This window comes from Sturnira hondurensis, unplaced genomic scaffold (assembly GCF_014824575.4).
Source record: "Sturnira hondurensis isolate 20B ecotype Veracruz unplaced genomic scaffold, ASM1482457v3 Scaffold0006413, whole genome shotgun sequence".
Taxonomy (NCBI): domain Eukaryota; kingdom Metazoa; phylum Chordata; class Mammalia; order Chiroptera; family Phyllostomidae; genus Sturnira; species Sturnira hondurensis.
Window position 1 is genome coordinate 47,062,468 of NW_028079044.1, and position 15,429 is coordinate 47,077,896.

The 15,429-nt window shown below is 42.0% G+C and overlaps 1 protein-coding gene across 9 annotated transcripts in view; it reads right to left on the minus strand.

Annotated features, from left to right (window-relative positions):
* The window catches only part of CYRIB (CYFIP related Rac1 interactor B), a 131,264-nt gene that overhangs the window by 51,895 nt on the left and 63,940 nt on the right, over window positions 1-15,429 (minus strand). The window lies entirely within an intron of this gene.

Genomic DNA, 15,429 nt, shown 5'->3' on the forward strand with positions numbered 1-15,429 from the left:
GCTGGGTGGCTCAGCTGGCTGGAGCATCCGCCCCACCCCCAACCCCCACCCCGTACACCCGAAGACTGAGGGTTTGATCCCTGGTCAGGGACATCCTAGGTTGCAAGTTCAACCATCAGTTGGGACACATAGAGGAGGCAACCAATCAATGTCTCTCTCTCACATCCATGTTTCTTTCTTTCTCACTCCCTCTGCCTCTTCCCCCACCCCTGCCCCTCCCTCCCTCCCTCTCTTCCTACTTTTCTTCTCTCTCTAAAACAAATGGATATATCCTTGGGTGAGTATTAAAAAAAACTGGTACATGGCTCCAGGAACCAGTGGATGGAAGTAAGACTGGCAACCCTGGGTTCCACTGAATTAGAAATTCTGGTTCTCAGGATCAGGAGAGAAGGGGTTTCATGCTCTGAGACACACAGAAAGAACTCTGAAAACAACAACTATCACCTGATCATTCTGAACTCATTCTTTTGGACCAGCACGCTAAGGGAGGAGTTGCTTTATGGTGGGCGTGGGGGGGCCCTGGAAACTGGCCCTATCAACCACGAGGACCTATGGCAGCAACCATCCCCTGACGAGGATGAAACGACGACTGGCACGGACCCCTTGGGGAAGAGCTGGGTTCCTCTTTCAGAGAATATGCCTCAAGCTGTTGAAGCACTGGCCAAAGGCAAGGAAAATCTAGAGTGAGTGGCAGAAGACTGAACTAAGAACTACCCCTACCCCACCACCCCTCCTGTTGTAAGCCTAATGTCAAGACTGTGGCCAGTCACCACCTTGAAAGCTTTGTAAGAGGTTGGACTAAATGACTGAGCTTAATGGAGAACACAAGGGGGTAGGCCAAATGGGACACCTCCTGTGCCCCAGCACACACACCCACTCCCGCTGAGGCACCTCCCCTTCGCTGCACTGCTGGGCAGCTCTCTACTCACAGGCTTTGCTGTAAGATGCCTACAGGAACTCTCCAGCCATCCTGAGACACAAATGAACCCTGTGGGCAAGCCCTGCCTGATGGGGGAGGGGATCTGGTAGGTAAATATCCCCTCCTCCTACCCAGAGGTACATTCTCCTTGCCTTTTCAGAGGCTTCCTCAGGATCAAGTCTCATCTGCTCAGAGAAGTGAGGGACCACGTTGGTCAGTAACACATCCTCGCACTGACTGTCCTTCCTTTCAGTTTTACGGGCCCCAGTTTCCTGTTAACAGGTCCCCAAGTAAACTGCCTAAGTTGTCCCTGTCTCAGGCTCTGCTTTTGGGGAGAAACAAGGTCAAGACACTTGTCCTTCAGGACACCACACTCACTTCCTTTTCATTCCATCTCACCGGAGGCTCCTTGCTAATCTCTGCCGAATTTCTCCCAAACCCCTGCACGCTGACACGCCCAGGGAGGGCTCAGCCAGGGTCCTCCGCTCCCCTTGTCATCTCATGGTTTTAAATGTCATCTATGTGTCCAATTTTACACTGTCTACACTGCTCAATAATCTCCACTAAGACTTTTTAAAAGATTTTACTGATTTTTAGAGAGAAAGGAAGGGAAGGAGAAATGAGGGAGAGAAACATCAGTGAGGGGTTGCTGCTCCACGTCCCCACTGGGGACCCAGCCTGCAACCAGGCATGTGCCCTGACCAGGAATCGAACCAGTGACCTTTTGGTTTGCAGGCTGGTGCTCCATCCACTGAGCACATCAGCCAGGGCTCCACTAAGACTTTTATTAGATACCTCAAACTTAACATGTCCAAAGTGAACTCCTCATCTTCTCCCTCCAACCTGATCCGTCTGCAGTCTCCCCCATGTCAGGGATAAACCTCTACCCTTCTAGCCGCACAGATAGAAACCGTGGATTCCTCTACAACTACTCTTTCTTACACATCTCATATTCCACTCAAATTCTCAGTACCTAAAATCTTCACGCCCACTACTCTATCTTCTATCAACTCAAAGGTGAAGGTTCAGCTGCAGGAACAGTATCAGACCTGCTACTTCGTACTAAGAGCCTCTAGGACAGGGTTGCAAAGTTAAATGCACACAGGAATCAGCAGGAGAGGGACTTAGGTTAAATGTGCCAACCAGAGCAAATGTGTATACTTAATTTAAAGGATGTCGTTGCTATTAACATGCTATGCTGCTGGATATAAATATAAAATAAGTTTTAGATGTTATCAACAAGTTAACTAAGTTTTATAAACACTCAGGAAGCCAAAAGAAACTGAGAGCTGTATTTGGTTAATGAACCTTCAGTTTGCAACTTCTGCTCTAGAACTTTGTATTGCCTACAATTTATATATTACTTCTAATCTTTTACTTTTCTCCACCAGTTAGGAGATGATCAGAGCTATTTATGTTCAAAACCTAACCCCTCTGGTTTTCCTCAAAAGCTCCTCTTGGATCAATGTTACTACAAACGGAATGAATAAACACTTCTTTGCTTTTTCTGCCAAAGAGAAACTTCCTTCCCTCAGGCTGACAGCAGCCACCCAGAAATCAACAAAACAAGTGGCTTGGCTGGTCACCTTCATACTTTTATAAACCACAGAAGAAAAACCCAGTGCCACTTGCATAAAACCATAGCAGAAAATTCTGTTTATCCTGTCTCTTTTTGAAATATATATATATACATATATATATATATGTATATATATATATATATATATATATATTTTTTTTTTTTTTTACAGATAGGGGAAGGGAGAGAAACATCCATGTGACAAAGAAATATCAATGGGTTGCCTCTTGCATGCATCTGATCAGGTACCAGGCCCACAACCCAGGCATGCACCCTGACCAGGGATGGAATCAGCAACCTTGTGGTCTGCAGGGTGATGCTCCAACCCATTGGTCCACACAGGCCAGGGCTACCCTAATTCTTAGTAAATCAAGAAATAATAAAACACACAGCTGTTTTCATCCTCAGAAATCAAATGTCAGGTCACAAACACTGATTATCACATAATATGTACATTAGATCATCCAGGCCACTAAAATCCGCAAACCTAGAGGTTCTTCAAATAAGCGGTAAAACTTGTTTGCCTCCAATAAAACATAAACCATGAGAGTCATGACTTCAGAGCATTCTGACAACCACATTTACAGCTCTGCAGTATTTCAAATGACAGTACACAGATCTAACTGGTTACGCATCCCCAACTGTGTTCCTTCTTCATGTGGGTATATGATAACATCTAATTGAATTCAGTCTGTTTAAGTTCCCCTTGACATTCAAAGAACAATCTGAAAAGCCATCTTAGAAACAGAAAAAAGCACTTGAATTAAAGAGCCTACTGACCAAGTTTCCAGATAAGACAATATCGTCAAAGTACACTACCCTGCACCCTATCTCAGCATCCTGGACATGACTTCGTTGTTTAAAAACGTGCATGTATGTATGTGTGTATGCACACAATACAGTGCCTTCTTTCTCATTTCTTGTTAAACTATTAATGATGTTAACTTTTTTCCCCCTCCACAACTGTAAAACTAGTTCTTTCTCATTTAGGCCTTTCTCATCTGTAACAGGACCACTGACATGTTTGAAATTTCCTGGATCAGACACTCGATATTAAGTACATGTGATAAAGCTAGATACAATCTTTTAAAAATATCCCCCTGGCACTTTGCATGATTTATTTCACAGAAGCCTAACAATCTAATGAAATAAAATTATGAGCCTGTTTTCCCTGATGAAAAAACACAGAGGCTTCAAAGGGCTGCAGCTCGCCCAGAGTCATGGGGAAGGGGAGGAGCATTTTTCAGGAAAAAGCCCCATTTGAGCAGTAATGATCACAGTATTCCTTTCTGTAAACACGACCTGCTGTAAAATAAATACCCCCCAACTTCTACCATAAAGTTAAAAATGAGTTAAAAATGATTCCTTAAAGAATGAACCACAACAGTGTAACTGGAAAACCTGAGGCAAGGGCTAGATCAAGATGACCACTGGGCTTTAGGAACATTATTACTAGTGCTTCTTTTCCCCTTTTTATTGATTTATTGGGGTGACACTGGTTAACAAAATTATACGGGTTCCAGATGCATAAGTCCACAACACATCATCTGCACGCCGTATTGTGCGCTCGCCACCCTAAGTCAGGTCTCCTCTTATCACCATTTATCCCCCACCCCCTCCTCCACCTCCCTCTACCGCCTTCCCCCCGCCCCCCGGAAGTCACCACACTGTTGTTTGTGTCCATCAGTTTTTTCTCTTTTCCTTTTTTTGCTCAACCCTTCCACATTATCATTATTAACCATACCCATAAATATACTTTCATTAAAATATTTACTTGCCTCTTTAACTTAATGAGAAATGAAGATACTATAAGTATAGGATGCTTTATAGTTTCTAATTTTCTCTCATCTTGTACATCCTATCACTGACCAATCAAATCTCTCAAAGCCCACCAGTGATCAGGCACCGCCTCTTCCTCAGGTCACGCACAGGCTGTGAAGTTTAGTTGTGTTACCTGCCTGTCTCCCAGCGACAAGCCCATGAGACACTTTACAAAAACCGCTTACAAGGGAATTTGCCAACAAAGATAAAAGCTCAGCAAAGAAACCCAAGCGGTAACACAGGAAGTCAAATTCTAAGGGAACATAAATGGAGTCACAGCAGGAGTGAGGACTGGGAGCGCAGTGCCAGCACCAGCAGGGAGACTAGATTCGAAATCCAGGAAGCTCTGTGAGGCGACATGAATGAGGAAAGCAATTTGATGAAAAAATGAAGGCATCCCAGGGGAAGTCAGAAAGGCAAAAAAACCCCCAAAAAACCGTCTTATTAAAAAAGCTCTTGGGCCATGGCTGGTATAGCTCAGTGGATTGAGCACGGGCCTGTGAACCAAAGGATTGAGGTTCAATTCCCAGTCAGGGCACATGCCTGGGTTGCAGGCCAGTTCCCAGCAGGGGATGCATGAGAGGCAACCATACACTGATATTTCTATCCCTCTCTCCTTCCCTTCCCCTCTAAAGATAAAATTTTAAAAAATTTAAAAAAGCTCTTGGATATATTTCATGACGTTGAGAACGCAATAGATAAAATGTTGAAGTGAATCCAAACTTAGAAAGAAGTATGACAATTTGGACAAAACACGAAAATGATGCGCGCTGTGAACTGTAAGCTACACAACAAGGAAGAAAGCAGGCGACTGCTTACTTTTACTGACAGCAAACACTAATAGACCTACCTGATGAAAAAACACATAAACGTCAATAGATCTAACCCACATAAAAGGGAAATGGTCTCTTTTTGAAGCAAAGAATACAGTTTCCACCCACCCATGTCATCCTACAATTGGGGCACCTCGCAGAGCACCTCGAAAACATAGTAACAGAATCACAGACAAGTCCATGGTTGGAAAACCCAGAGTGCCAAAGCTAAATTCACATCTTCAATTGCCATAGCCATTTTTTCTACTGCTGGAAATATATAAAAAAGTATTTAGCAGCAAGATCCTAAGTTCCAAAATTAAGACAGTGCTCTACAAAAGCATGGAAGCGGTTCTCTAACTTCTGGGTCTGGACCAGAAGCATGTCACAAACTTCAAAATGCAGACAGCTGTGTTCTGAGCCTCCTGTGCAATTTGTTTAGTCTTATTCCATGTACATCAACGTCTGGAAAGAAAACTAGGAACCACTAATAAAACCAAATGCATATATCTCACTCTGAAAATTTCTTAATCTTTGGTACATCATTAAAAACTGGAGAAATAATTTGCAAAATCTGGCCTATATGTTGAAAGGTAATTAGCATTGCTTACAAACAAAGCCACTGCACTGCCTGGTTTCGGCTCCCGCAGCACGGTGTCAGCCAGGCCAACCTTACAGACCTGATCCTCACGTGGCCTGCACGTGGCAAAGAGAAGCTCTGTGCCTGGGCTGTCGTGCCTTGTTCTCCTAATGGCAGAGAGTTCTATAACCAAAATAAATGCTTCACCACCTTCTGGGAAAAAATACGGGTACACGTGTAATGTAACTTGACAGAAAGAGCCGTTTTAAATTTGAGCAAGAATCTTAAGTCTCTCAGAGCTTCAATTTCTTCATCTGTAGAAAGGAAGATAACCCCTACTCATAAGACTGTGCGACTGCCTGGCCCTTCCCCCAGGTCTTAGCTGTCAGGCTCAGCCAACCACACTCAAACACTCTGCACAGGGGCTGTTACGCTACCACCCCTGTGGTTCTAAGAGCCCAAACAATCTAAGCAGCAACAGGGATGTCATGAAGTTTGTTTGTGAATTCAACAAGTATTATTAAAATCTTCATTGTATTTCCAGCAGTGCTTGTGATACAAAGAACTAAGAAAAAATTTTTAAGATTTATTTACTTATTTATTTTTAGAGAGGGGGGAAGGAGGGGAGAAAGAGAGGGAGAGAAACATCAATGTGTGTTTGCCTCTCATGCACCCCCACCTGGGGACCTGACCTACAACCCAGGCATGTGCCCTGACTGGGAATAGAACCGGCAACCCTTTGGTTCTCAGGCCAGTGCTCAGTCCACTGGGACACACCAGACAGGGCAGAAATAAGAAAAATTTTATCCTCAAAAAGGCTAATGACTTTCTGTGGCAATAATGCTTGCACACATAAAAAGTAACAACTCCATAACAATTCTGACCACTCTAGATTATTGTTACAGACTACATTCATAATAGAAACTTAGAGAATAAGACAGTGTGAGAGAAGAGTATGATAATCCAAGTGGGTTAAATATCTCTTCCTGGGTCCCATAACACAGTATTTCACTCCTTAAAATGTTTGGCTCTTTCCTAAGACTGAATGTGGCTGTCAGAGCCATTCGTTGTTACTGTATCCCTTGCGCTAAGCATAATGCCTGACACATTGTAGTCTCCAGTGTGTATGTGCTGAACGAGTAGAGGACTGAACAAGACAACATGATAAAAGATTTAAGGGGACTAGAATAAATGTGATTTGTTTAGAGTTAAGATGGGTCATTATGCCAAAAGGATTTGCTTGGGAAAATGAACAATAAGGACAGAGCAATACACAAATAAGCAAATAACTGATAAAAAGAGAAAAGTGTATAATTTCTCCTATTAAAAATGAAAGGGATAGACTTTAAATAAAACATTCTACCATGATCATACAGAGGATGGTTTTTACAGGCTGACAGAATAACTCAATTGCAACAAGCATAGATAACCCCACTGGAGAGATACTGTGTATTTGATATCTGATATTACTGCACAGCTATATACCTTGGCAGTAACCAAATAATAGATTTTTAAACAACTATTAAAAAATGCTTTGTCACATAATAGTAAAAGTTGTGAACTGCTTCCTAATGGCAATTCAACAAACATGAAAAGAGGACCTTCGATAGGCCAGATGTTACACAAAAGGCAGAGAACAAACTGCTGGGTAAGACAAGACCTGCCCTGCAAAAGCTCAGAGTCTGAGATGATGACATGCAAACAAATCACTACAACACAAAGTAATGAGGTGAAACGCCATACTAGAGTCCTACAGATACACTTGCTATGGGCAAACAGATGAGGGAGTAACTGAATTCCACCTAGAGGACAGAGTCAAAGGGAAGCTAGAGAAATACACACAGCCACAGAAAAAAGGGTGGTTAGCTTCTCGAGAGACGGTAATTTGTTAGTGGAACTTTGTTTTTCCTAATTTTTAGAAGTTTGCGGAGACAGTCAAGTGAAAACACGACTACCTGCGATTCTGGAGTACATATGTATGTATATGGCCTCATGCTGCCTTCATGTTACAAGGAGGAATTGTTGTTTCCTAAAATCACTGCCAACATGCACACCTACTTTGTGCTACACACTCAAAACAATGTAATGAGAGTTTTAGTTCAAAGCATTAGTGTAAACACAAAAACAGAAAGCAAATGAACAAATTAAAATTCATCTGAGTCATGTCACCACTCAGTATCATGCCCTCCATTTTACAGACTTAAATACCTCAGTTTAAACAATTTTCAACAATAAGCATCCACCAAATGAGTGATAGATAGATCACTGCCATACTTTGCTGTTACGAACAATTTCATATCACTGGTCATTTTTACCTAGACAGTTCACACTGGAAGATAATAAAAATAAAGTATATAATTTAAAAATAAATTTTGAATATAATAAACCTAATCCTAAAAATATTAACTCACAATATCCTTGCTGTTTTACCATTTGCTGCTGTTTATTCAGTAAAACTTTACCAAAATCTGTACATCTTTCATTTGCCCCCTTTCCTTTTCACTTAATTTCTATCTGATCTAAGAGCTTTCATTGTGTAGCTTCTGTTTTAATTACATTCTTAGGAATTCTTTCTATCTTGATCAATAAATATTATATAACAATTTTCAATCTACTGGGAAGCAGACTTGGCTTACTTGAATTAAGAGAAAAACATTTTGAAAGGTGCCAGTAAAGACAGGAATAAACTGTAGGTACTGAAATTATGACTATGGAGAAAATTACTGATGATCCATGTTAAATGACAGAAAGGAGAGCATTCATCACCGAAGTTAGCAGATCATCAGTGCAGATGTTTATTGTAGCTAAACACCCAGCCTCCTTCCTAAGGTACCTTTTTCTCAGGAATTATTAATCTTATGAAAAAAAGTTAACTATACAATTATACAAAATAGCCATACAATTACTACCTTTAAATTCCAAATTAGGAAATTATTATTAATGTTGATTAAATCTGCTTCTATTCAAGATTTGAGCTTTATGATTATGACTCATTTACTTAACTTTCCTGTATCAAAAACTAACACTGGAGTTTTTTTGTTCCATAACTTCTTAATAATAATTGACAGCTATTATTCAGGTGCCCATTAACAACTATTATTAAAGTGCCTGCCCTCTCCTATGCTAAACTACTCGGTGAAATGTTCCCATATAGTTGGACCATATATTCACATGGTGGTCCGAAAGTATTACGCTACTGGTTCTTTACTAGCTGAAAAAGGAAATGTGCTTTACGAATGGAGGCAACTGGCAGAAACCACCTGAATCCAGGAATCAAACCTACTGTCACCAAAAAATGTGACAGACACTGCGTGTCTCGTGATGTGGTACAATGGGAAGTCTCAATTCAATCCTATGTAAAATAACTGGCCAATACGTTTGCCCTGATTCTATTTATAAGGAGACAGCACATGGATGAGTCCGGGTTATGGACCAATTTCTACGACAACCTGCCTGGATGGGAGGAGCAGGTACTGGGCTACAAAAAAGCAGTCCCATTTGTGCCATGTGCAGGGCTCCCCAAGAGGACAGGGTTGGGGGGGTGTCAATGCAGCACAAGGCGGGAGGTCAGAAACGTCAGCCCACAAACACTGCTCCTTCACCCCAAGACTTCCTATCTTGCGCGAATGGTCCAAAGACGAGGGGAAACTTGAGAAATCCCTCCCCGTGGCAGAACAAATCAACCCCACAATGTCCCAATCAGACCGGTGCGCAACACACACGGAACTCCATATTCCTGCCGCTCCTTCTCCTTTGGTGAACTGAGCCACTGGCTATCTCCCCAATAAATTCTTTTCCCATCCAAGTTACCCTGTCAGTTTCTGCAGCTTGCAACCAAAGACCCTTGATTGAAGTATATGGAATATTCTGGACTTAAGTAAAAAGCCAAATATAATTTCCTTCCTAATTCAAACCCATTTCCACAAAGAATCAAAACTTAACTATGTTATAAATGTAACTCTGAAGTACAGAGTATAAATGATCAAAGATACTATCACAACAAAGATGATACAAATCAGCTTTTGATACATTCAAGAGGTGCCTAATTCATTAAAACTAAAATTTGGTTTCAAAGTACAAAATCTGAACCTTAAAAAAGTATGAGAACATCCACAAAGAATAGATGACAAAACACCAACATTGCTCTAAAATGTATCGGTCACACGAAGAACTAAAAAACCCCAAACCATTCTTATGAGGAGTTCTCTCTGCTGGGAGATGATGTCTCTTTGTTTTATACATTCCACACTGCTCTGAGAACAATGAAAAGATTCTCCTCCTGGGCCCACCTTTCCTTCAGACTCCTAATTCATATGCTTCCTCCTAAAAAACCAATACATAAGTAAAAAACTACTTTCCATTCTTTCTGAATATCCTTCACATTTCAAATCAAAAGTGGGTATTTCAGCTCTACTAAAACTAACATCTCTTACTTCCTTGATAGTATCCTGTAGTCAGACTGAATCCGCTAATCCATTTGGGTTTTTTTAAAGATTTCATTCATTCATTCATTCATTCATTTTTCCAGAAAGAGGAAGGGAAGAAGAAAGAGATGGAGAGAAACATCAACAAGTGGCTGCCTCTCAGGTGCCCCCAACTAGGGACCTGGCCCACAACCCTTGACTGGGAATCGAACCAGCTATCCTTTAGTCCACAGGCCAGCACTCAATCCACTGAGCCACATCAGCCAGAGCTCCATTTGGTATTTTTTAAGGAATACGTTTAAAAGAAGCACAACACATGGTAAGAAGAGTGAAAACATATTTAAACTATAGAAAATCCTTGGTATAACAAGGGAAGAGATTAGTAATATTTGTGAATAACTACTGTGTATCATACATTTCACTATAAATCTTATTTTTTTCATAAACACTATGAAACAGGCAATGTTACCCTACTTATAAAAAGTAAATGAGGAAATTCAACCGCCAAAATTGGTTTACTTGCCCCGACCAGCATGGCTCAGTTGGTTGAATGTCACCCAGCAAACTGAAAGGCTGCTGGTTCAATTCTCAGTCAGGGTACATGCCAGGGTTGTGGGCCAGGCCGAATGCAAGAGCAAACCGATGTTTCTCTCCCTCACTTTCTCCCTCCCTTCCCCTGTCTCTAAAAATAAATAAATAAATAAAATCTTTAGAAATAACTGGTTTGCTTACCTCATGTCAGAGCTAATAAGGGGTTGATCTGACTCAAGCAAAGATCTAGTCCCCAAAGTTGATGACACTTTATCCCATGACAAAATGCCTCAATGAACACATTCTTCTTATAAAACTGCATTTTCATTGATATGTTTCTTATTAGAAAAACAATTGTAACCATTACCCTGAACAAGCAGAATCTGTGGGATGTAATCTGAAAGCAACTTTGTCCACCATTGTCCTTCAAAGTTATCCTGGGGGGACAGCTAATGTCCCTGAAATTTTATTTAGGGAGGTCTATGACCTTGGTCACTTTCAAGTTATAAAAGTGATCTGAGTTTAGAAACTGAGAGATCCAGTTTAGTATAATGTAATCATCAGAGTTTTCCATTCAAGGTCACAGCTCCTCCTCGTCCCAGGCAGGCCCCAGGGGGTGCAAGAGACCTCACCCTTCTGCCTTCCTTCTGGTATCTCTCACTGGAGGGCACATTTGTCACTGGAGGGCACGTGCCCCAGGCCGAAGTGTCGTATGCTGTCGGTCAGGGCATGCTTTCAGGGATGAGGGACGCCTGGGAGCTCTCCTAACTCAGGCCCTGGGGATCGCTCAGCAACAATGTCCTTGATGCAGCCAGAGGCACCCCTCTGACAATCTTGTCATTTGGACCCCTCACTCTGCCTCACACCACCCCATCCCATGGGCTTTTGGACTATAGAACACACGTACCCCTTGCTCAAAAGAACTTCGGGAGGGTGGAGCATCCTGCACAGCAACCTCACCGCGCTGTGCTTGCAGAACAGCCAGCCTTCCTCACACCCAGCCACAAGTGAGACGGACGTGCACCTGTGCCCCCAGCTCTCCCAGTCATCACCACAAGCCCCTGCCCTGGAGGGACAGCACGCCCAGAGGGTAGGGAGGAAGGGGAGGAGAAACTCCTAGCACACTGGGAACTTGATTCAAAAACTCTTTTCTGATTTCCAGCAACTCACTTCAAAAACTCTTCGAATTTTCACCCTGGCCAGGTGGCTCAACTGGCTGGAATGTGGTCCTGCACCAAAAAGGTTGTGGACTCAATCTCTAATTCCAGGAACGTGCAGGAGGCAAATGACCAATGTCTGTGTGTGTCTCTCTCTAAAATCAGGGAACATTTCCCTGCATCCATTTAACACCTTATGATGTAGTGCACAGGGTGGGCGGAAGTAGGCTACAGCTGTGCGTCTGGAAAATGATACGATACTTAGAACAATAACACAAGAATGAAGTCTCTCGGTACTTACAACTATAAACCTACTTTTGCCCCCTTCTGCATTTAACATTTTTCTAAATTTCCCATAAAAAGCAGGAAGAAAACTGCGGAACCCCACACACAGAGGTAGCTACCATTAACATTTTACTGTACCGCTATCCTTTCTGTAGAGTTTATTTGAAATCTGAAAAAGCTTTAACTTTTTAAAACTTGTACAAAAAACTTCATTTACATAACTTCATGTGCAACCTACCTCCTGCACTACTGAAGCGTGCCTTTTCCAAAAACAAAACTGCCACCACGCCGACGCGAGCTGGTGTTCCGAGCCACTGGGCCCTCCTGACACTCCCACCCTGCAGCGGCCCCCGCTGCCCCAGACTAAGGCCCATCGCTCTGAAATCCAGCAGCATCTGATCGGCCTCCTACACCCGCTGCACCTCCCAACGGGACTTACACCGTGCACCCAGCACACACAAATCCCGTTCAGGGAAATGTGAGTATCAGGGGGGTTCTGGAGTTTGACCTGCTCTCAGAAGAGAAGTGCTTCAGAGTCTGGTGACACCCCAGGGAGGCCACTGAAAGGGTCTCGGGAGCATCCCCAGGGTCACAGGGCTGCACTCACAAAGTGCCAGAGAGCAAAGGTCGTCACTACTTTAGTCACGTGGTAAAACCAAGCTCCCGTTGGGGATCAGTCCCATACGACTGCCAATAAAACTCTCACCGCACACATGTATTTACTGGCTCCACACGCTCTGTCACAACCGCCAAACAGCTAATCTAACACTCAAGGGCAGATTTATAGAAACTTTCAAGGTTTAAAAATGGATTTAGGGATTAATTTTGTTAAAAGTTTCACACATCATTTGTCATCCATTCACAAAGAACACATTTAAAATTTTGTTTTAAAGGCATCTTTCAGCAAACAAAGTAGAGACAAATTCCATTTAACATGCTACCAATAAAAAAGCATTCATCGTTCCTACCCAAAGAATTTTGCTTTTCTCAGAAGTTTATATCATTAAAAACTCATAGGATTACAGAAGTGCTTGAAGAAAGAAAATAATCAGTTCCCTCTTATAGCTGACAATAAACATATTCACTCAAAAAGAACACAAGAACAATGAGCGTGGGCAAACACTGATGTGTCTTTATGCATAACCATGGCGGTATGTGTGCATTTTTACAACACACATATATGTGCAGAGATGTCGGAAAGATGTTCCCCAAAAGAGTGACTACTTAGATGGTGACTTTTGCTTTTTTCTTTGACTTTTCTCTATTGTTCCAACTTTTTAAAAATATGAGGATAGAAAAGAACCCTATTTGCGTTATTGAAATACAGTACAGAAAGCTTCAGTAATCAAGACAAGTGGAGCTGGCAGAAGGACAGACACGCAGACCAATGAAACAGAAACGGCAGTTCCGAACTAAACACGTATACCTGTGGTCACCTGATGACCAACAGAGCTACCAAGGAAACCCAGTCGGGGAAAGCGGAGTCTCGTGAACAAACTGTGCTGGGGTAACTGGATTTCCATACACAAAAAGATGAAACTTACCTCACACAATATAAAAAACTATTTAAAGACAGATCTTAGGGCCCTGGCCGGTGTAGCTCAGTGGATTGAGCATGGGCCTGCGAACCACACGATCAGGGTTCGATTCCCAGTCAGGGCACATGCCTGGGTTGCAGGCCAATTCCCAGCAGGGGACTCACGAGAGGCAACCATACATTGATATTTCTCTCCTCTCTCCTTCCCTTCCCCTCTAAAGAGAAATAAATAAAATCTTTAAAAAAAAACAGATCTTAGGCATAAACATAAGAGCTAAAACTACAAAACTTTTAGAAGAAAACACGGGACTAAATCTCGTGAGCTTGGGATAGGCAAAGATTTCTTAAACACAGCACCAAAAGCATGATTCTTTTAAAAAAAGAAAAGAAGAAGAAAGATAAACTGAACTCCACCAAAATCCAAAATCCTTGCACCTCAAAGGATACCATTAAGAAAATAAAAAGACAAGCCACAGACTGGGAGAAAAAGCTGAAAATCATGTGTCAAATAAAGAACTTGGATTCAGAACATATCAAGGATTCTAACACCTCAGGAAGAAGACAACCCAATTAAAAGATTTAAATTAAAAAATCTGATAGACATTTCACAAAAAATATAAAAATGGCTTGAAAAGAGGTATACCATGAACCACTAGGGAAGTGCAAATTCAAACCACAGTGACACAGCAGTGCACACCCACTGACATGTTTCAGTGCAAAGCCAACGACTAGCGCTGGCTCCAGAGAACTGAAAACCTCACACTCTGCTGCTGGGATGTAAGATGAGATCGTCTGGACAATGACCGAGCAGCTTCTTTCCAAATCAAACATGAATTCGCTGTGTGACCCAACAACCCCATTCCGAGGCATCTACCCAAAGACACGCAACGTAAGGCCACACAATTATTTGCACACAATGTTCACATGGCATTATTCATAGCAACTGAGAAGGAGAAACAATCTAAATGTCCATCAACTGGAGGATGGATAAGTAAACTATGGCATAACCATATAATGGAACACTACTCAGCAACAAAATAGAACAAATCAGTGATAACAATAAGGATGAGGCTCAAAAACATTAAGTGAAGGCAGACACAGACACACACACACACACACACACACACACGAACCATACTTGTGTATCACATGGCTGCATTTTTAAGAAATGTCCAGAAGGAAACTCCAGAGAGACAGAAAGTGGCTGCCTGGGGCCAGGGGTGGGGATGAAGACACAGAGTTTGACGTGGACAAGAACTTACTGTGTTGATAAACGCGTTTCAAAACTAGACCATGGTCCAGGAAATTCCTATCCCAGAGATTAAAAAAGAAAGCAGGATTGTCCAAAGTCTAACCAGGAACTCTCTTTAGATAGAAATTCAGCAAGGACATATCTAAACACAGGGGCAAAGGCCTAAAGGTAGACTCATGTATACTTTAACCCGAATGAATGGAATAAATGAAGTTGATTTCTCTGTACTTCTGAAAACAACTTGGTAAATATATTTATGAAATACCAGAATACATTAAATATTTAAATTTACTGACTGCAAGTAATGAATAGTTAGTTCCTGGCAGTGTCTTTTCCTGTACTGTCGTCAGCTGTCTTAAGAAAAGGTTACTCAGATCCCCTTTTTACAGAGCTTGAGGGAAAGGGTGTATGTGAAAATCAGGTGCAGTCAATTAGCTAACAAGGCCCGATGTGTAATGTAGCCTTGCTACAGGGGAAAAAACTGCCTGGATAAACTATCTTAGCACACCCGTGTAGCAGCCCTACTTTATGA